Genomic DNA, 22,693 nt, shown 5'->3' with positions numbered 1-22,693 from the left:
TAAGCATTGAATGAAAGGATGTGGCGCGCATTAATTACTGAAGAATTTATTAAATTTTATTCCCTGTCAACTATGCAGAGCAGGGGTTTCTATCCGGCAAAATTTCAAAAATGTCACCTGACAATGTAATTGACGATTTATTTAAATTTATGTTCCTGTCACCTATGTAGGGGTGCCCCAGTGACATCCATCATCCATTTGGATATCTTCTCTATCAACTTTCGATGTTCTCTTCTGAGCCTACCATGTTGATCACGGTTATCGGCGAATAAGGGTTCTACGCCGGAGAGGGAGATAAATTTATTTTAAAAAATTGGGATCGAGCGGAAATGTGGGAAAAGCTGTTAAAGTGAAAATGTGGGACAAATTACAGAAGCCCAAATGTGGGCCAAAAGAGTAAAGCGGAAATGTGGGACAAAGTATTGAAGTGAAAATATTGGCCAAAAGAGTAAAGCGGAAATGTGGGACAAATTATTAAAGCACAAATGTGGTAAAACTTGTTAAAGTTTAAGCATTGAATCAAAGGAGGTGGCGGCCATCAATTAAAGAAGAATTTCTAAAATTTTCTTCCCTGTCACCTATGCAGAGCAGGGGTTTATTCACGTCTAAAATTGTATAATGTCAACCCAAGAATGTAACTGAAAAATTAGTGAAATGTATTAACCTGTCTACTTGGTAGAGCAGGGGTCTATGACGGAAAAAAATAGTTTATTGTCACCCGAAAATGTTAAAGAAAAATTATTGATATTTATTAAGCTGTCAACTAGGTAGAGGAGGAGTATATTACACCCAAAAATTGGTGAATTTCACCAAAAAATGTAACAGACAATATATATTTTTTTTTTTTACCTGTCTACTCGGTATAGCAGTTGGTACATCACACCCCAAAAATTTATGAATTTCAACTGAAAATGTAACTGACAATTTTTTTCTTTTTTTTTACCTGTCTACTAGGTATAGCAGTGGTACATCACACCCAAAAATTGGTTAATTTCACTGTAAAATGTAACTGACAAATTATATATATTTTTTACCTGTCTACTAGGTATAGCAGTGGTACATAACACCCAAAAGTTGGTGAATTTCACCAGAAAATGTAACTGACAAATTATATATATACTGTATATATATATATTTTTTTGTTTTAAAATATTTATTTTCATTTTCAATGAAACATAACAAAAGGTCGTAGACCAGAATGTAACTTGTTACAAGGTACAAGATATTGGTTGACAATGATAATCAACATCTGAGAAAAGAATGGTGACAAGTAGTGATGAGATTCTATTGAATCTAAGTAGAAGCAATATGAAAACAGGTCAAAGACTATAGTATGTAGTCAAGTAATCACTTCAGACATATTTATAAAGAGCAAGCACATATCTAGATGTATAGGTATATTAGTATGGTGTAGCAGGTGGGAACAGCAGGAGCCCAAATAGCAGAAGTATGACTACGTGTTAGTCTAGGGCTGTAGAGGTCTAGAAAATCTATATCTTGACCAAAGGATCCAGCGCTTAAGAAAGGCTGGACGTGAGCGGGATTCCCAAGAGGAAAGTTCTTCAAATCTATAAAGCTGGTCTACCTTGAGCTTCCACTGTTCCATGGAGGGTAGAGTGGTCTGGAGACAACACTTGGGGACCAAGAGACGAGCTGCAATTAGTAATTGTTTGAATAGGTAGGGAGGAGAGGGAGAACTTCCCTCATTAAAATTAGAAAGAATGGCTCCGTATGGGGACATCTTCACTGAAGACAAACAAATCTGGTTACTGATTCGAAAGATATCGGAACACCATTTGTTTATTAATGGGCAGGACCACCAGATATGGAGGAAAGTTCCCCTTTCCCTAAGGCACCTCCAGCACATGTCCGAAGAAGCATTGGCAAAGAGCGAGGATCTGACGGGGGTGATATACCACTGGGTTGGGTTTTTGTATCCATTTTCCTGAATGCGGACACAACGTGACGCTTTGTGTGGTGGGTTGAAGATTTCAGGGAGTATTGAGATTGGCAGTTCAATCCCTGTGTCTTTTTCCCAGTAACTTATGAAAGCTGGTTTGATGGTGAGAGGGGGAGAGCGTAATTTATTGTATAGTTGTGAGATAAATTTTTTGGGGTGGATTTTGATTTGTGATTAGGGCTTCAAACCAGACTAGGGGTCGAAAGAGTCCCCCCTGTGTGTTATACCTGACCACAAAGGATTTAATGTGTGGTATTAAGGTGGAGTCGCATGGGTGAGGGTTTAGCAAGTCCCGCAAAATGTCTGAGTTAACCAGGGTACCAGGCGTATCGAGTAGGTGGTTGATGGGGAGAGAGGATGATCTAACCTCTTTGGAAGAAGACTCGAGCATGGTTGGGGAAGATGTGCCTAAGATATCTCTGACCGTTAGTAATGGGGAAGGAAAGGGTACCGAACAGTGAGAGGAACCCATCCACCTCCAGGCGTCTAATGTCGCTTTTATGATTGGGTAAGGGGATAGTGGAATATGGGGTAGGGCTTGATGACCAAGTAGGAGGGTTCTTGTAGGTAGACCTAATATGCTTTGTTCCAGAGCCACCCAGGGTTTATGGCTTGAATTTCGTAGCCAGTCTACAGTTCTGGCTAGCAATATGGCTTTTCCATATAGTTCCGGGTCAGGAAGTCCTATACCCCCTGACTGGCGCAAATGGGATAGGAGCATGTAAGAGAGTCTTGCTTTTTTCCCAATCCAAATAAAATCTCTAAATTTTTGTTTAAGGGAGGTGTAGTAGGGCTTGGGTATATGGATTGGTAGCACCTGTTGAAGGTATGTAAGACGGGGGAGAATTAGGGAGGTAAGGAGATCTTTACGACCGAACCATAAGAGCGTTGGGGCAGAGATTTGTAGTTTATCGATTGCTTTGAATATTGATTCCTTAAGAGGGGTATAGTTAAGAGAAAAGAAGTCTGGGATGTAGGGGCTAATTTTAACTCCTAAGTATGTGATGGTTGGGGAGGACCAATTGAAAGTCTTTCATCAGTAAGTGTTTTATATGGAGAGGTATCCCAGTACTAAGTATTAAGGATTTACTAGCATTAATCTTAAAATTGGAAAGGGTGCTATATTGGTGTAGGTGTTTTTGTATATTAGTGAGAGATTCCTTTGGATTTGTAGCCATTATCATTACGTCATCAGCAAATGCTGCTATCTTGTGTTCTTTGCCTCCCAGGATCATGCCCCTAATACCTTGGTCTGCACGTAGAGTAGCTAGTAGAGGTTGCATTGCTAAAATAAAGAGGAGAGGGGATAGGGGGCATCCTTGGCGAGTGTCATTGTGTATGTGGAATGGTACTGACAGACCTCCATTGACCATGACTAAGGCTGTGGCTTGGGCATACATAGCGAAGACAGCTTGAACAAAGGGATCAGGTAGGCCAAAGTTTACTAGCACTTGTTTCAGATAGATCCAATTAATTCTATCAAATGCTTTCTCAGAATCGGTACTAAGGAGGAGAAGTCGAGAGGAGGTATGTTTTGCATGGCACAACACATTGATTACTCTGGTTGTGTTGTCCCTGCCCTCTCTCTTGCGAACAAATCCTACCTGATCCCCATGTACCAAGAGAGGGAAAAAATTTGCTAAGCGGTTAGCTAACATTTTGGCTAGTAGTTTAAAGGGGTTATCCCACTTTGCGTTTTTATACTTACCTGCTGCCACCGCGCGTTCACTTCCTGGATTCTGGCTGGGGGCGGGCTTCATCTTGATTGAAGTCTTTTCCCGGCCGGGCCGCGCGCTGGACTGAACGCGCACGCTGCCGCGCATGCGCAATGTGACTTATTTCTGGCCAGTATAGTACAGAGCCGGCGTGCGCGTTCGCAGCTCTGTACTATTCTGGCCGGGAAGAAGTCACCGTCGCGCATGCGCGGCAGCGTGCGCGTTCAGGACAGCGAGTGGCCCGGCCGGGAGAAAAGAAGAAGTCTTCTGGGCAAGCGCGACCATCGGGATTTTGCGGAAGAGCGGTGGTCGTAACCAGGGGAGACCGAGTCACAACAATAAGGTAAGTTGGGATGAATTTTCTCCTAATCGGTGGGAATTTGTTAATAAAGTATATTTACAAAAATGATCACTGTCAAATCATTAACAGATTTAACAGTGATCATTATGATGGGATAACCCCTTTAAGGTCAATATTTAGGAGGGAGATAGGCCTGTAATTTGAACATAGTTTAGAGTATTTTCCCTCTTTGGGTATCAGCGCTATGTGTCCCGTTGTCATGTCTCTGGAGAGTGTACTGCCCTGTAGGGATAGATTACAGACATTGAGGAGATGAGGTAAGAGTTGTTTTTTAAATGTTCTATAGTAAGAAGCTGGAAGGCCATCGGGGCCAGGGCTTTTGCCCAAAGGCATCTGAGAGAGGGCAGAAGAGAGTTCCTCAATGGGAAAATGAAAGGGACTGACAGCGAGCTTTTTTGGGGATTAGTAAGTGAGGGGAGGGTGATATATTCAAGGAAAGAAGCAATAAGGGCGAGGTGAGAATCAGGGGAGGGAGGTGGGAGAAGGTTATATAATTTTTCGTAAAAGTCCTTGAATCGATTGGCTATTTGGGTAGTGGAAAAGAGGGGATCTCCATTAGATGAAGATATCTGGTGTATGTAGTTGTTCGCTCTTCTGGCTTTGATTTTACTCATCAGGAACTTACAGTGGGATGCGAAAGTTTGGGCAACCTTGTTAATCGTCATGATTTTCCTGTATAAATCGTTGGTTGTTACGATAAAAAATGTAAGTTAAATATATCATATAGGACACACACACAGTGATATTCACTTCATTTCACTTCTCAAATATCACTGTGTGTGTCTCCTATATGATATATTTAACTGACATTTTTTATCATAACAACCAACGATTTATACAGGAAAATCATGACGATTAACAAGGTTGCCCAAACTTTCGCATCCCACTGTAGTTGTTTTATCCCCATGCGCAAAAAATTTGTGTTGCGAGTTGAGGTAATATTTGGCGGATTTAACTTGTAGCAAAGCTTTTAGTTCCGCTCTTAGATTAGAGAGATCCTGAAGTTGTGAATCAGCCAAGGAGCGTTTGTGTGTTGTCTCAAGATTTTTTATTTTTGAGAGAAGGGTTTCAACATTTTTCTCTCTAAGTTTTTTCAGGTGGGAACCTATACTAATAAATTGGCCCCTTATGAAGGATTTGTGTGCATCCAATAGTGTCTGGGGTGAAAGGGAGGGGTGGTAATTTAACTCAAAGTATTCGTCCAGTAGAGAGGCAACTTTGTCAATGGTGTTAGGGTCTCCTTGAATAGATTCATTGAGGCGCCAGTTAAAACGTGGGGTTGCGTCAAGGGGCTAGAATCGAGAGGAATATAGGGGCATGGTCAGAAATATGAATGGACATAGCTGGAGGTGCTCTCTGGAAATAAAAATGTAGTCTATGCGGTGGTACGTATTATGTACATGGGAAAAGAAGGTATAGTCTATGGCGTCTGGGTGTAGAGTGCGCCAAGAGTCTACCAAGTGAAGGTTCCAAAATGTGTCTATTATAATTCTTAGGGCACGTAATGAATGGATCGACTTGTGGGAAGATGAGTCAACTTGAGGATTAAGAGCGACATTCAAATCTCCTCCCACAATCACTATGCCCTCTTTAAATGATTCAATAGCCTGGGAGATATCAGCAAGCCAGGAGGCTTGTTTAGCATTTGGAACATATAGATTTATAAAGGTGTAAATTTGGGGGCCTATATTCCCTTTGACCATAAGGAATCTCCCTTCTGGATCTTGGATATGGCTCGTGTATTTAAAAAGGTATCTTTCTCTTAAACCCTATGCTTACTCCCCCAGATGCCGACGAGCCCCCCCTCCACCTACAGTGGAACCATAGAGGGTATTGTGAGAATTTCAATTTGGGGTAATGATTAAAGCTGAAGTGTGTCTCCTGGAGGAGCAGCACATCCAAGCTCTCTTTTTGCAGCATTGCAAAAATATGACTTCTCTTGGATGGGGAGTTGAAACCCTTTACATTGTAAGTGGCAACATGAAGATCAGCCATGGATCTGGGTCAGGCTAAAGATATAACGCTGCAGTGTGCTGGTCCCCCAAAAGAGAACACTTACAAATTGGATGGTAATCATCAGATCCGGAGGAGAAGCCAGGGTCCAGAGATCACTGTGCCACCTTCCATGGTTAAGGAATAGAAGCATCCTGTACCTTAAACCAAACAAGGCAAAAGGGGAAAACATGAGAACAAAAAACAAAACCAAATAATAAAAAACATGTGTGCGTGTCAAACCTACAACAAGCATGAGGGGGTTTTGGTCACTAGACCTGATTGTGAGCCGTCAGGCACATTATATAACAGCTAGTATGGTGAAATAGACATACTACAATGAGGGAGAACATTTGTGGCTCAAGGAGGGGGACATTAGGTAAGGCAGGAGTAGAGGGGTAGGTGAAAATGCTAGAATCAAGCAAACAAGGAAGACATATAGACATATAGGCTTGAAGACTGGGAGACAAGGAAAAGAAAGTGGAAACAATGGGAAGTCTGGAAATATTCAGTGTGGAACAGGTAAGTAACGCAGCAGAGAGACAGAGAAAGAGTTTTAAGCGCCATGTAGCTTTCTTCACGTGTCTGTTAAAGTCTCTTCTTGATCTTTCTGCATTGGTGGAATATGCTGGTGTGTTGGTGATCAACGGATCCGGAGTATTAATGGTATTCTGAAGAAAAGTTCACAGGAAGCGAATAGCAGTGAGATAATTCCAGTTTGAGAGAGACCTATGGATCTTGAGCAAGTCTCTTTGGAGTTAACTGGCGTCCCCTTTTGCCAGTTTTTTGGGCTTTAGGAGTGTGCTGCAGTGTGAAAGGTACTATATATGGAACCTCTGGAAGAGCAGCGAGGTCTTGGAATAAGTCCCAGTTGTCTATCTTCAAAGGTGGTATTTGTAAAAAGTCATACATATCCTCCAGGTCAGAGTGGGCTGAGATGTTGAAGCTGCGCCCAGCCTGAGAAAAAGAGAGGCCGAACGGAAAGTTCCATTTATATTGGATCCTGTTGGCCCGTAGCCATTCTGTCAGGGGTTTCAGGGTTCTACGTTTCCTGAGAGTGGAAGGGCCCAGGTCTTGGTATATAGAGACCTGTGTTCCCTCGTATTGTATGTAGGGCCGGTTCCTAGCAGCTTTTTGGACTGCCACTTTTACTTGAAAGTTGAGAAATTTGCAAATCACGTCCCTGGGAGGGTCTTCCGGCCTAGGTTTAGGGCGCAGTGCTCTGTGAGCCCTCTCAATAACAATGTCAAGGGCATAATCTGGGCACAAAAGTGAGGTACAGAGTGATTTTACCGCCGCCGGGATATCCCCAGGTGCAACAGATTCTGGGATCCCTCTAAGGCACAATTTGTTGCGGTGCCCTCTGTTTTCCTGATCCTCCAAGGCGTTATGAAGCTCATTAAGGTACATGGTGCATTTCTGGAATGAGCTGGTAGTGGCCCTCTGATGGTTCAGGAACGACGTCTGGTGGGTTTGAAGGGTTTCTACCCGGTCTCCCACCTGCCTCATGTCCTTGCGTAAGGCTGCAATTTTGCCCAGCACCGGCTCCATGGCCTTACAGAGGGCTTGTTTCAAATAGTGCCTGGTTATGGGAAGGGCCCCTTTACCTTGCGGCTCTTCAGCGTCGCTGTCTTCCTCCGATCTGTCTGGCTCACTGGCTTTGTGCTGATGAGAGGGCGCCATCTTGGAGTCTCGGGCGACGAACGAGGAGGCCGCTTTCTTCATTAATTTGTCCATTTCACCCCCAGTAAGCTGGGTCTTGTTAGAGCTCGGGTGTTCTCCTGACTTGGGGTTTCACCATTTTTGAGCAGATAGCTGCAGTTATCAGGTGCTATTGACGGTCTGTGTAACGGAGCGTAGAAACAAGCAGCTATCTCTGACTGGCGCAAGCTCCGCCCACCCACAAATTATATATTATTTTTTTTCGGTCTACTAGGTATAGCAGTGGAACATCACCCCAAAATTGGTGAATTTCACCAGAAAATGTAACTGACAATTTTTAATTTTTTTTAACCTGTCTAGTAGGTATAGCAGTGGCACTTCATACCCAAAAATTGGTGAATTTCACCTGAAAATGTAACTGACAAAGTAGTGAAATGATATAAAATAAAATACGTACAATTAAAAAAAAAAAAATTTGATTTATGAGGTGGAGTTCCATATGAAGTAGGAGTTTGAGGAGGCGGTGGATGTAGTAGTGTAGGTGGAAGCAGTGGTGGAGGAGGAAGAGGTAGCCAACACAGGTTTTTGGTTTTAATTTTATTTTTTTAAATTAGGGTACACGCCAAAAGAGTGTGAAATATCAAAAATACAACAATGAGCAATTGTGCTGCAGTATAACAATGACTGGTTATTGCCAGTATACATGTCTATTCTGCACAAGGTACAGACAAGTCCCGTGGGATCCATGCCTGGTTCATTTTAATGAACGTGAGCTTGTCCACATTGGCTGTGGACAGGCGGCTGCGCATGTCTGTGATGACGCCCCCTGCCATTCTAAACACACGTTCAAATAATACACTGGCTGCAGGGCAGGCCAGCACCTCCAAGGCGTAAAGAGCAAGCTCAGGCCATGTGCCCAATTTGGAGACCCAGAAGTTGAAGGGGGTAGACCCATCATTCAGTACGTGTAGGCGTGTGCACACATACTGCTCCACCATGTTGCTGAAATGCTGCCTCTTGCTAAGACGTTCCATATCAGCTGGTGGTGCTGGTTGTTGTGGCGTGCTGACAAAGCTTTTCCACATTTCAACCATGCTAACCCTGCCTTCTGAGGTGCTGGCGGTGCCCCAGCTGCGTTGGCGACCTCTTCCTCGTTCTCTGCCTTCACCTTGTCCTTCCACTGTGCCCCCGCTGTCAGGTGGGAATGCCACCAGCAGCGCGTCTACCAGCGTGCGGTTTCTACTCGCGCATCTTACGATCACGCTCCAGTGGGGGAATTAAGGACGGTACGTTGTCCTTGTAACGGGGATCCAGTAGCGTGGCCACCCAGTAATCAGCACAAGTTAGAATGTGGGCAACTCGGCGGTCGTTGCGGAGACACTGCAGCATGTAATCGCTCATGTGTGCCAGGCTGCCCAGAGGCAACGAAAAGCTGTCCTCTGTGGAAGGTATATCGTTTGTGTCCTCTGTATTCCCCCAGCCACACACCAGTGATGGCCATGAGCTGGTCTGGGTGCCACCCTGCTGTGAACATGGTTCCTCCTCCTCCATCCCCTCCTCTTCATCCTCCACCTCATCATCCTCCAGAACTGTGCCCTGGGTAGACAATTGTGTACCTGGCGTTTTTGGGTGCAGGAACCCACCCTGGGAATGACTGGCTGGAAACCCTACGAAATGATCCCTCTGCCTCCTCCTCCTCCTGTGCCACATCCTCTTCCATCATCGCCAGCAGCGTTTTTTCAAGGAGGCATAGAAGTGGGATAGTTACGCTGAGAACGGCGTTATCGGCACTGGCCATGTTGGTGGAGTACTCGAAACAGCGCGACAAGGAACACAGGTCTCGCATGGAGGCCCTGTCATTGGTGGTGAAGTTGTGCTGTTCTGCCGAGCGACTCACCCATGCGTGCTGCAGCTGAAACTCCACTATCGCCAACTGCCGCTCGCACAGTCTAGCCAGCATGTGCAAGGTGGAGTTCCACCTTGTGGGCACGTCGCATATGAGGCGGTGAGTGGTAAGGCAGAAGTTACGCTGCAGCGCTGACAGGCGAGCAGCAGCAGGGTGAAAACACCGAAATCGCGCACAGACGGCCCGCACTTTATGCAGCAGCTCTGACATATCGGTGTAATTTTTAAGGAATCTGCACCACCAAATTTAGCACATGCGCCAGGCAAGGGATGTGCGTCAAACCGGCTAGTCCCAGAGCTGCTACGAGGCCTGGCTTGAGGCTGACTGGCACAAATCACTCATCGGTCTGTTATTTAAGGCCCATCCACAGCTCCTGCGTGGTGTGGGGTTTGTCCCCCAAACAGATGCGTTTTAAAACTGCCTGCTGTCGTTTACCCCTGGCTGTGCTGAAGTTGGTGGTGAAGGTGTTACGCTGACCGGATGAAGAAGCAGAGTAGGAGGAGGAAGAATCAGGAGGCAAACTGAAGCGCCCTGAAATCCTCGGTGGTGGAAGGACATGCGCCAAACTGTTATCTGCCTCAGGCCTAGCTGCCACTGCTTTTACCCAGTGTGCTGTTATGGAGATATAACGTCCCTGACCGTGCTTACTGGTCCACGTATCCGTAGTCAGGTGCACCTTGCCACAGATGGCGTTGTGCAGTGCACATCTGAATTTGTCCCCTTCTTGGTTGTGCAGGGAAGGGATGGCTCGCCTCACCATAAGGCCTTTAAAACTGTCCGTCTCCACTAGACGGAATGACAGCATTTCAAAGGCCAGTAATTTAGAAATGCTGGCATTCAGGGCTAGGGATCGCGGGTGAGTAGGGCGGAACTTCCTCTTCCTCTCCAGCATTTGGGAGATGGAGAGCTGAACGCTTCCGTGGGACATTGTGGAGATGCTTGGTGACCCAGGTGTTGGTGTTGCTGGAAGATCCTCTGTTTGCGGGGTGGCAGGTGCCACTGTCACTCCAGAGGTGGATGAAGAGGCCGAGACTGCAGCAGAAGAGGAAGCAGGAGGAGCCAGAGACCTTTCTTGGTTTTTGAGGTGTCTACTCCACTGCAGCTCGTGCTTTGCACTTAAATGCCTGGTCATGCAGGTTGTGCTCAGGCTGAGAACGTTTATGCCTCGCTTCGGGCTCTGATTGCACAGCGTGCAAACCACTCGTGTCTTGTCATCAGCACATTGTCTGAAGAACTGCCACGCCAGGGAACTCCTTGGAGCTGGCTTTGGTGTGCTCGGTCCTTTGCTGCGGTGGGCAGTAGCAGGCGTACTGTCTAGAGGATGGGCGCTCCGCTTTTGCACCCTGCTCCCTCTTCTGCTGTGCTGGTGGCTCTGTGCGACCACCGCCTCTTCATCCGAACTACATAGGTCACTCGCATGACGTTGATTCCATGTGGGGTCGAGGACCTCATCGTCATCCACATCATCTTCCACCCAGTCTTCACCCCTGCCCTCCTTGTCAGTCTGCTCACTTTCGAAAGCCCCATCAGTTGGCACCTGTGTTTCGTCATCATCCGAGACGTGCTGCGATGGTCCTCCCATGTACTCATCTTGAAAGATAGGTGGTTGGGCATCGGTGCACTCAATCTCTTCCACTTCTGGGGCAGGGCTAGGTGGATGGCCCTGGGAAACCCTGCTAACAGAGTCATCAAAAAGCAGAAGAGACTGCTGCATGACTTGGGGCTCAGACTGCTTGGCTGATTTGCAAGGGGGTGAGGTAGAAGACTGATGGACATCGGCTGCAGGTGCCAACTGTGGTCTTTCAGCATGAGACTGGGTGGGAGACAATGTGAAGTAACTGGAGCCACTGTCAGCAACCCAATCTACTATTGCCTGTACTTGTTCAGGCCTCATTATTCGTAGAGCCGCATTAGGCCTGACCAAATATCGCTGCAGGTTCTGTTGCCTACTCTCACCTGAGGAAGGGGTTTCACTTGTGCGTGTAGCTGGCACAGATCGACCACGCCCTCTCCCTGCAACAGGAGCTCCACCAGCAGCACCACGACCTGGGCCACATCCCTTATTTGACGCTTTCCTCATATTTCTCTAATTTAGAATCTTGCCCTAAATGGGTGTTTAATTAATAGTAGAATAGAACAACAGTATGTACAGGGTGTATCTCACACGCCCTGAAACAGACTAGGCCTCAATTAAATTTGTTTGCCAAAAATGGCTGTATTTCAAATACCTGAATAAAACCCCTGTATTTAAAGGGTGTATCTCACACGCCCTGAACCAGACTAGGCTTCAATTAAATTTGTTTGCCAAAAATGGCTGTATTTCAAATACCTGAATAAAACCCCTGTATTTAAAGGGTGTATCTCACACGCCCTGAACCAGACTAGGCCTCAATTAAATTTGTTTGCCAAAAATGGCTGTATTTCAAATACCTGAATAAAACCCCTGTATTTAAAGGGTGTATCTCACACGCCCTGAACCAGACTAGGCCTCAATTAAATTTGTTTGCCAAAAATGGCTGTATTTCAAATACCTGAATAAAACCCCTGTATTTAAAAGGAATTTCAAACGTCTTGATGATGTAAGGGCGCAACAATTGTGTATTTTGCCCCAAAAGGTTGTTTTATTAATAGAAGAATATAAGCCGTATATACAGGGTGTATCTCACACGGCCTGACCCACACTAGGCCTCAATTAAATATTTGTGCACCAAATGGCGGTATTTCAAATACCTGAATAGAACCACACTATGTAAAGGCTGTATCTCACAATGACATGCAGCAAAGGCTGCAAAATAAACTTTTTTTTGCCCAAAAGGGTGCTAGTTTAATAACTCAATGGGACAGCAGTATATAACCCTGGAATTTCAAACGTGCTGATGCTGCAAGGGCGCAACAATTGTGTATTTTGCCCCAAAATCTCTGTTTTATTAATAGAAGAATATAAGCCCTGTATATACAGGGTGTATCTCACATGGCCTGACCCACACTAGGCCTCAATTAAATATTTGTGCACCAAATGGCGGTATTTCAAATACCTGAATAGAAGCCCTGTATTTAAAGGGTGTATTTCACAATGACATCTGCAGCAAAGGCTGCCAACTAATTTTTTTTTGCCCAAACGGGTGTTAGTTTAATAACTGACTATGACAGCAGTATATAACCTTAGGATTTCAAACGTGCTGATGCTGCAAGGGCGCAACAATTGTGTATTTTGCCCCAAAATGGCTGTTTTATTAATAGAAGAATATAAGCCCTGTATATACAGGGTGTATCTCACACGGCCTGACACACACTAGGCCTCAATTATAGGTTTGAGCACAAAATGGCGGTATTTCAAATACCTGAATAGAACCACACTATGTAAAGGCTGTATCTCACAATGACATATGCAGCAAAGGCTGCAAAATAATCTTTTTTTTCCCCCAAACTGGTGTTAGTTCAGTAACTGAATAGGACAGTAGTATATAACCCTGGAATTTCAAACGTGCTGATGCTGCAAGGCCTGAAAAAGTTAGGAAAGAAGACTAATGAATCTTTTGATGCATGTGTCTTTACAGAGGAAGAGGTTCTAAGTCAGCTGTCTAAAATTAATACAAATAAGTCACAGGGGCCTGATGGGATACACCCAAAGCTATTAAAAGAGCTCAGCGTTGAACTAGCAAAACCATTAACAGATTTATTTAACCAATCGCTGGCAACAGGAGTCGTCCCAGAAGATTGGAAATTAGCAAATGTTGTGCCCATTCACAAGAAAGGTAGTAGGGAGGAATCGGGCAACTATAGGCCAGTAAGCCTGACATCAATAGTGGGGAAATTAATGGTAACCATACTTAAGGAGAGGATTGTGGAACATCTAAAATCCCATGGATTGAAGGATGAAAAACAGCATGGGTTTACTTCAGGGAGATCATGTCAAACTAATCTTATTGATTTTTTCGATTGGGTGACTAAAATAATAGATGGAGGAGGTGCAGTAGACATCGCTTATCTAGACTTTAGTAAGGCTTTTGATACTGTCCCACATAGAAAGCTTATCAATAAAGTGCAGTCTTTGGGCTTGGACTCCCATATTGTTGAATGGATTAGGCAGTGGCTGAGGGACAGGCAACAGAGGGTTGTAGTCAATGGAGTATATTCAGACCAAGGTCTTGTTACCAGTGGGGTACCTCAGGGATCTGTTCTGGGACCCATATTGTTTAATATCTTTATCAGCGAAATTGCAGAAGGCCTCGATGGTAAGGTGTGTCTTTTTGCTGATGACACAAAGATTTGTAACAGGGTTGATGTTCCTGGAGGGATACATCAAATGGAAAAGGACTTAGGAAAACTAGAGGAATGGTCAAAAATATGGCAACTAAAATTTAATGTTGATAAGTGCAAGATAATGCACCTGGGACGTAAAAACCCAAGAGCAGAATATAAAATCAGTGATACAGTCCTAACCTCAGTATCTGAGGAAAGGGATTTAGGGGTCATTATTTCAGAAGACTTAAAGGTAGGCAGACAATGTCATAGAGCAGCAGGAAATGATAGCAGAATGCTTGGGTGTATAGGGAGAGGAATTACCAGTAGAAAGAGGGAGGTGCTCATGCCGCTCTACAGAGCACTAGTGAGACCTCATTTGGAGTATTGTGCTCAGTACTGGAGACCATATCTCCAGAAGGATATTGATACTTTGGAGAGAGTTCAGAGAAGAGCTACTAAACTGGTACATGGATTGCAGGATAAAACTTACCAGGAAAGATTAAAGGACCTTAACATGTATAGCTTGGAAGAAAGACGAGACAGAGGGGATATGATAGAAACTTTTAAATACATAAAGGGAATCAACAAGGTAAAAGAGGAGAGAATATTTAAAAGAAGAAAAACTGCTACAAGAGGACATAGTTTTAAATTAGAGGGGCAAAGGTTTAACAGTAATATCAGGAAGTATTACTTTACTGAGAGAGTAGTGGATGCATGGAATAGCCTTCCTGCAGAAGTGGTAGCTGCAAATACAGTGGAGGAGTTTAAGCATGCATGGGATAGGCATAAGGCCATCCTTCATATAAGATAGGGCCAGGGGCTATCCATAGTATTTAGTATATTGTGCAGACTGGATGGGCCAAATGGTTCTTATCTGCCGACACATTCTATATTTCTATGTTTCTATGTATTTTGCACAAAAAATTGTGTTTTATTATTAAAAGAATCAAACCCCTGTATTTAAAGGGTGTATCTCACACGCCCTGAACCAGACTAGGCCTTCTTTTAATTTTGTTTACCCAAAATGGCTGTATTTTAAATACCTGAATAGAAGCCCTGTATTTAAAGGGTGTATCTCACAGGCCCTGATCCACACTAGGACGCTATCAAAGAATTGTGCCCAAAATGTCTTTGTTTCAAATAACTGAATAGAAAGACAGTATGTAAAGGCGGTATCTCACAATGACATCTGCAGCAAAGGCTGCCAACTAATTTTTTTTTTGCCCAAACGGGTGTTTGTTTAATAACTGAATTTGACAGCAGTGTATAACCCTGGAATTTCACACGTGCTGATGCTGCAACAGTGGTATCTGGCAAAAAAGTGTGTTTTTAAAAATCCTGAAAATTATGGCTGTATTGTATTAAATTTCACACTCACTAATCCAGATGTTGTATATTGCCAAAAAAGTGTTTTTTTTTGTAACAGAATATGAAAGCTGTATATATTAAACTCAAATTTAACATTTGCAGATCAGGAAAATAGTGGTTTAAACTTTTTGGCAAAAAAGTGTATTTTTAAAAACCCAGAAAATGATGCCTGTATTTCTAGCTTAAATTGCACACTCACTAATCCAGATGTTGTATATTGCCAAAAAAAAGTGTTTATTTGGTAACAGAATATGAAAGCTGTATATATTAAACTTGAATTTAACACTTGCAGATCTGGAAAATAGTGTTTTTTGGCAAAAAAAGTGTGTTTTTAAAAACCCAGAAAATGATGGCTGTATTTCTAGCTTAAATTGCACACTCACTAATCCAGATTAGAGATGTCCTGAACTATTCGCCGGCGAACAGTTCCCAGCGAACATCGCTTGTTCGTGTTCGCCGCGGCGGGCGAACATATGCGATGTTTGGTCCGCCCCTATATGTCATTATTGAGCAAACTTTGACCCTGTACCTCACAGTCAGCAGACACATTCCAGCCAATCAGCATACCCTCCCTCCCAGACCCTCCCACCTCCTATCAAAAAGCAAGGACAGCATCCATCTTAGATTCATTCTGAAGCTGCAGTGTTAGTTAGAGCAGGGAGAGTGCTGCTGCTGCTGAATTAATAGGGAAATCGTTAACTAGGCCAGTGTTCTGTGTCCACTCCAGTCCTCAAAGACTCATCTGCTGTAAGGACAGTGTCCTGACAGCACCCCAAAAAGCCCTTTTTAGGGCTGGTACATCAGTCTGCTTTTTTATATATATATATATATATATATATATATATATATATATATTGCAGTTGCCTGTCCGTGTGTGAGAGGCCACAGGCCCACAGACTGTACTGTGTGCACACCACTCATATAGGGTGGCACAGTACCTTGCAGATAAAAAAGTCATTTAATTTTTTCTCTGTAATATAATTGCAGTTGCCTGCCAGTGAGTGTCAGACCCACAGACTGTACTGTGCCCACTGCCAGTGCCCACCACTCATATCGGGTGGCACAGTACCTTGCAGATAAAAAAAGTCTATTAATTTTTACCCTTTAATATAATTGCAGTTGCTTGCCAGTGTATGTCAGGCCCACAGACTGTACTGTGCCCACTGCCAGTGCCCACCACTCATATCGGGTGGCACAGTACCTTGCAGATAAAAAAGTCATTTCATTTTTTCTCTGAAATATAAAAAAAATATATATATAAAAAAAGTCTATTCATTTTTACCCTTTAATATAATTGCAGTTGCCTGCCAGTGTGTGTCAGGCAGAAATGAGTGATGCACAACCATTATTGCCAGAGGATGTAGATAACAGGGATATGTCTCAGTCAGGCAGCATTACACACATGGACGTACGGTGTGATGATGATGATGTTGTACCCGCTGCTGCTTCCTTTGCTGAGTTTTCAGATACAAGTGAAGCGGTTGATGATGACGATGTGTCCGTGGATGTCATGTGGGTGCCCGCTCGAAGAGAAGAAGAACAGGGGGAAAGTTCAGATGGGGAGACAGAGAGGAGGAGGAAACGAGTTGGAAGCAGGGGGAGGTCGTCGCAAGGAGCTAGTGGCACAGTCAGACAGCATGTATCGGCACCCGGGGTCAGCCAGACAGCACGCCAATCAACGCATGCTGTTGCCACCACCAGAATGCCGTCATTGCACAGCTCAACAGTATGGCATTTTTTTTGTGTGTCTGCCTCTGATAACAGCGATGCCATTTGCAACCTGTGCCAAAAGAAACTGAGTCGTGAGAAGTTTAACACCCACCTAGGTACAACTGCTTTGCGAAGGCACATGATCTCACATCACAAACGCCTATGGGATCAACACATAATGAGTACAAGCAGCACACAAACTCAAAGCCACCATCCTCCTCCTGGTCCAGCATCTTCAGCCACGTCAACCACTGCTGTCCTCCTTGCCCCCTCTCAACCATCCGCCACTCCGCCTCTCACCTTCAGCAGTTCCTGCTCATTTGCCCACAGTCAGGTGTCGGTCAAGGAAATGTTTGAGCGTAAGAAGCCAATGTCACAGAGTCACCCCCTTGCCCGGCGTCTGACAGCTGGCTTGTCGGAACTCTTAGCTCGCCAGCTTTTACCATACAAGCTGGTGGAGTCTGAGGCCTTCAAAAAATTTATAGCTATTGGGACACCGCAGTGGAAGGTACCCGGCAGAATTTTTTTTTCACAAAAGGCAATCCCCAACCTGTACTCTATTGTGGAAAAGGAAGTCATGGCATGTCTGGCACAGTGTTGGGGCAAGGGTCCATCTGACCACTGATACCTGGTCTGCAAAGCACGGTCAGGGCAGGTATATCACGTACACTGCGCATTGGGTAAACCTGCTGACGGCTGCCAAGCATGGAATGCGTGGCTCTGCAGAGGAGTTGGTGACACCGCCACGACTTGCAGGCAGGCCTGCTGCCACCTCTTCTACTCCTCCTACTCCATCCTCTTCGCTAACCTCCTCAGCTGAGTCCTCTTCTGCTGCTGCGTCTTGCTCCACATCAACTTCACCCCCCCAGCTCCCCAGGGGCTATTCCACATCCCGGATACGACAGTGTCACGCCGTCTTGGGGTTGACTTGCCTGAAAGCAGAGCGTCACACCGGACCAGCACTCCTGTCCGCCCTGAACACACAGGTGGATCAGTGGCTGACTCCGCACCAACTGGAGATCGGCAAAGTGGTGTGTGACAACGGAAGCAATTTGTTGACGGCATTGAATTTGGGCAAGTTGACACATGTGCCGTGCATGGCACATGTGTTAAATCTGATCGTACAACGCTTTGTGCATAAGTACCCAGGCTTACAGGACGTCCTCAAGCAGGCCAGGAAGGTGTGTGGCCATTTCAGGCGTTCCTACACGGCCATGGCACACTTTTCCGATATTCAGCGGCGAAACAACATGCCAGTGAGGTGCTTGATTTGCGACACGTTGGAATTCAACACTCCTAATGTTCGACCGCATGCTCCAACAAGAAAAAGCCGTCAACGAGTATTTGTATGATCGGGGTGCTAGGACAGCCTCTGCGGAGCTGGGTATTTTTTGGCCGCGTTACTGAACGCTCATGCACAATGGCTGTAGGCTCATGCGTCCATTTGCGGAGGTGACAAACCTGGTCAGTCAAACCCAAGGCAACATCATCGACCTCATCCCATATGCGTTTTTTCTGGAGCGTGCCCTGCAAAGAGTGCTGGATCAGGCCGTAGATGAGCATGAAGAGGAAGAGTTGTGGTCACCATCACCACCAGAAGCAGCCTTGTCGTCGTCGATTGCTGCACCTGCGGCAACGCAGAGAGAGGAGTCTGAAGAAAAGGAGTCAGAGGAGGAAGGTGGCTTTGAGGAGGTGGAAGACCAACCACAGCAGGCGTCCCAGGGGGCTTGTTGTCACCTTTTGGGGACCCTTGGTGTTGTACGTGGCTGGGTGGAGGAAGAGACCTTCAATGACATAAGTGAGGACAAGGAACGGGACATGGCTAGCTTGGTATCCAACCTTGTGCAAATGGGGAGTTTGCGGTTGTGCAAATGGACTGTTTGCGGTGCGTTAAACGGGGAGTTTGGTCTGCCAGAGTTTGGCCTGTCACTGTTAAGTGGGCGTAACCCTTACACTACCTGATCGATACAACATCATACCTGATTGTATGCACACACTGGATGTTTTAAAGCACGTTATTCCAAACAATTTAGGAATGTTAGGTGACTTATGCCCTTTATGGATTAAAACCCGACTCTGCATCAACTAAGCAATTTTCCATGGGAGTTTTGCCATGGATCCCCCTCCGGCATGCAACAGTCCAGGTGTTAGTCCCCTTGAAACAACTTTTCCATCACTATTGTGGCCAGAAAGAGTCCCTGTGGGTTTTAAAATTCGCCGGTTCGCAATGTTGTATATTTCAAAAAAAGTGTTTTTTTGGTAACAGAATATGAAAGCTGTATATATTAAACTTGAATTTAACACTTGCAGATATGGAAAATAGTGTTTTTTGGCAAAAAAGTGTGTTTTTAAAAACCCAGAAAATTATGGCTGTATTTCTAGCTTAAATTGCACACTGACTAAGCCTGCAAATGCACCAGATGTTGTAAATTGCCCAAAAAAAATAGATTTTTTTTACAAACAGATTTGTGCTGTTTTTAAAGCTTGGATTTCAATGTCCCTAAAGCTCAGATGCAGTGCTGGTGCACTGAGCTTGCATAAAATGGCCGCCGCCCACCTAACTGACTTATAAAAGTGTTTTTTTTTCGGTCACTGGGCAAAGGGCAACAACACAGTGTACGTAGATTGCTGAGTTAGATTCACGTCTTTGAGAAAAGATTCTCTCCTATTCTCTCCCTGAAATCACCAGCAGCATCCTCTCCCTACACTAAGCATAGCAGAGGGACGTGCAGCACTACGTGACTCCAGCTTATATAGAGGCTGGGTCACATGCTACACTGGCCAATGGCTTCTAAGGGCACAGAGTTAAACGCTTGTTGATTGGCTGCTCTGCAGCCTTTCAAAAAACACCAAGAAAGCTCCGAACACCGAACCCGAACCCAAACTTTTACTGAAATGTTCGGGTTCGGGTCCGGGGTCCAAAAATCCTAAAGTTTGGTACGAACCCGAACTTTACAGTTCGGGTTCACTCAACCCTATTTCCTAGTGTTTTACCATTTATTATGTACGGGTTATACATTTGTCAGTGTTTAAGCTCATCTGCCACTTATCTGCCCAAGCCTCCAATCTATCCAGATCCCTCTGTAGTAGTATACTGTCCTCTTCATTGTCAATTATTTTACACAGTTTAGCGTCATCTGCAAAAATGTATATTTTACTGTGCAAGTCTTCTACAAGATCATTGATAAATATATTGGAGAATAGGGCCCAATACTTACCCCTGAGGTACTCCACTAGGGACAGTGACCCAATCTGAGTGTGTACCGTTAATAACCACCCTCTGTTTTCTATCACTGAGCCTGTTACTTACCCACATACAGACATTTTCTCCCAATCCAAGCACTCATTTTATATACTAACCTTTTATGTGGTACAGAATTAAATGCTTTGGAGAAGTCCAGATATACGACATCCATTGATTCGCCGCTGTCAAGTCTAGAACTTAACTCCTCATATAAACTGATTAAATTAGTTTGACATGACCGATCCTTCATAAAGCCATGCTGATATGGCGTTATTTGCTTATTTTCCTTGAGGTACTCAAAGAGAGCATCTCTTAGAAAACCGTCAAACAGTTTACCCACAACAGATGTTAAACTTACCGGCTTATAGTTTCCGGGCTCTGTTTTTGGACCCTTTTTGAATATTTGCACTATATTTGCTATGCGCTAATCCTGTGGAACACTCCCTGTCAGTACAGAGTCCTTAAATATCAGAAATAAGGGTCTGGCTATGACATTACTTAATTCTCTTAGGATACGGAGGTGTATGCCATCCAAACCTGGCGATTTGTCTATTTTAATCTTTTTAAGAAGCTGTACTTCTTCCTGGGTCAGACAGGGTACTTTTAATGGGGAATTAACTTTTACATTCTGCATTTCATCTGACAGTTTATTTAAAATATTTAACAGCTTTGCTTTCTCCTCATCGCTGTCTGCAACTCCTCCCTCATTAGTCTGTAGAGGCCCGACAACTTCAGATTTATACTTTTTACCATTTATATAATTGAAAAACATTTTAGGGTTAGTTTTGCTCTCTTTGGCAAATAATCTCTCTTTTTTCAGTGCTTCCTCGCCACCCTCCTGTTTTAGTGATTTAAATGCTTTCTTTTTTTCATTTATTGCTTTCTTTACAGTTCTATTTATCCACATTGTTTTTTTTCTTGTTCCTTAGCCTTTTATTCCCATAAGGTATGTACTTCTCACAATTAGATTTTAGGATCTTTTTCAAAATATCCAATTTTGTGGCTGTATTTTTATTTTTGAGGACTTTGTCCCAGTTAGTTAGGCATATGTTCTCTCTTAGTTGGCTAAATTCAGCTTTTTTGAAGTTATTGGTTGAGGTTATTACTTTATGGTCACTATTTGCCAGGTGTCCCCCAACCTGCACATCTGTTGTTTCCTTTATGAGATATACAAGTTTCAGTTACCCAGTCTATATCTGGGTAGTTGAAGTCCCCCATAATAACCACCTCATTATGATTTGCAGCCTCGTCTATCTCGTTTAGTAGCAGATTTTCTGTGGACTCTGGTATATTAGGTAGTTTATAATAAACTCCCATTAGTAATTTATTATTGTTTTTGCCTCCATGTATTTCTACCCACAGTGACTCCACATGTTCATGTCCCTCACTTATATCTTCCCGGAGTGTGGGCTTTAGACAGGACTTTACATAAAGGCAGACCACTCCCCCTCTCCGGTTTTGGCGATCCTTTCTAAACAAACTGTAACCCTGTACATTAACTGCCCAGTCATAGCTATCATCCAGCCATGTCTCAGTTATTCCCACTATATCATAGTCCTCCTCACACATCACTAATTCCAGTTCCCCAGTTTTATTAGTCAGGCTTCTGACATTAGTGTACATACATTTAAGAGGTTTATGTATATTTTGTACCCAACACTTTTCCTTCTGAGCTGTTCTAGTCCCTCCTTCCATTTGTCCTCCAGTCCCATTACCTTGCCCCCGCTCTCTATGTGCACTATCTTCCCATCCTATAACGTAATTGCCCCCCCAGTCCCTAGTTTAAACACTCCTCCAACCTAGCCATCTTCTCCCCCAACACAGCTGCCTCTTCCCCATTGAGCTGCAGCCCATCCCTACGATAGAGCCTGTAGCCAACAGAGAAGTCGGCCCAGTTCTCCAGGAACCCAAACCCCTCCTTCCTACACCAGGTTTTGAGCCACTTGTTAACCTCCCTAATCTCCCACTGCCTTTCTTGTGTAGCTCGTGGTACCGGTAGTATTTCGGAAAATACTACCTTTGGAGGTCCTTGCCTTAAGCTTTTGACCTAAATCCCTAAAATCATTTTTAAGGACGCTCCACCTACCTCAAATTTTGTCATTCGTTCCGATATAGACCATGACCTTTGGATCTTCTCCAGCCCCTCCCAGTAATCTGTGAACTCGATCTGCGATGTGTCGAACTCGAGCGCCAGGAAGACAACACACCGTTCGACGATCCTGGTCTTTGTGACAGATTGCCCTATCTGTACCCCTAATAATTGATTCTCCCACTACCAGCACCTGTATGGCCTGCCTTGCTCTCCTGGTCCCCTGCTTACTGGAGCTGACATTCCCCTGACTGGCTGCAGAAGTGCTCTCCCTGAACTGACATCCCCCTCATCTGCCAACCGTGCAAACTTGGAGTGTGTGAGATCAGGGCTAGCCTCTTTGGCATTATTTCCACCCCGCTTTCTAACTGTTACCCAGCTAGCTACCTCACTTTCCTGAGCCTCCTCGCTACCACCCTCCCTCACATCTACCCCATAGAG

The 22,693-nt window shown here is 44.5% G+C and overlaps 1 long non-coding RNA gene across 1 annotated transcript in view; it reads right to left on the bottom strand.

Annotated features, from left to right (window-relative positions):
- Positions 1 to 8,870: 8,870 nt before the first annotated feature.
- The window catches only part of LOC120989967, a 37,734-nt gene continuing 23,911 nt past the window's right edge, over positions 8,871 to 22,693 (bottom strand). The window contains exons 4-5 of the long non-coding RNA XR_005776346.1: positions 13,222 to 13,227; positions 8,871 to 8,881 (exon numbers count right to left, since the gene is read on the bottom strand). This is a non-coding gene — a long non-coding RNA (uncharacterized LOC120989967). The remainder of the gene's footprint in view (positions 8,882 to 13,221; positions 13,228 to 22,693) is intronic.

The sequence above is a fragment of the Bufo bufo genome, chromosome 2, assembly GCF_905171765.1.
Source record: "Bufo bufo chromosome 2, aBufBuf1.1, whole genome shotgun sequence".
Classification (NCBI taxonomy): Eukaryota; Metazoa; Chordata; class Amphibia; order Anura; family Bufonidae; genus Bufo; species Bufo bufo.
The sequence above is the reverse complement of the archived record's forward strand: the minus strand, read 5'-3'. Positions and strand labels throughout refer to the sequence as shown.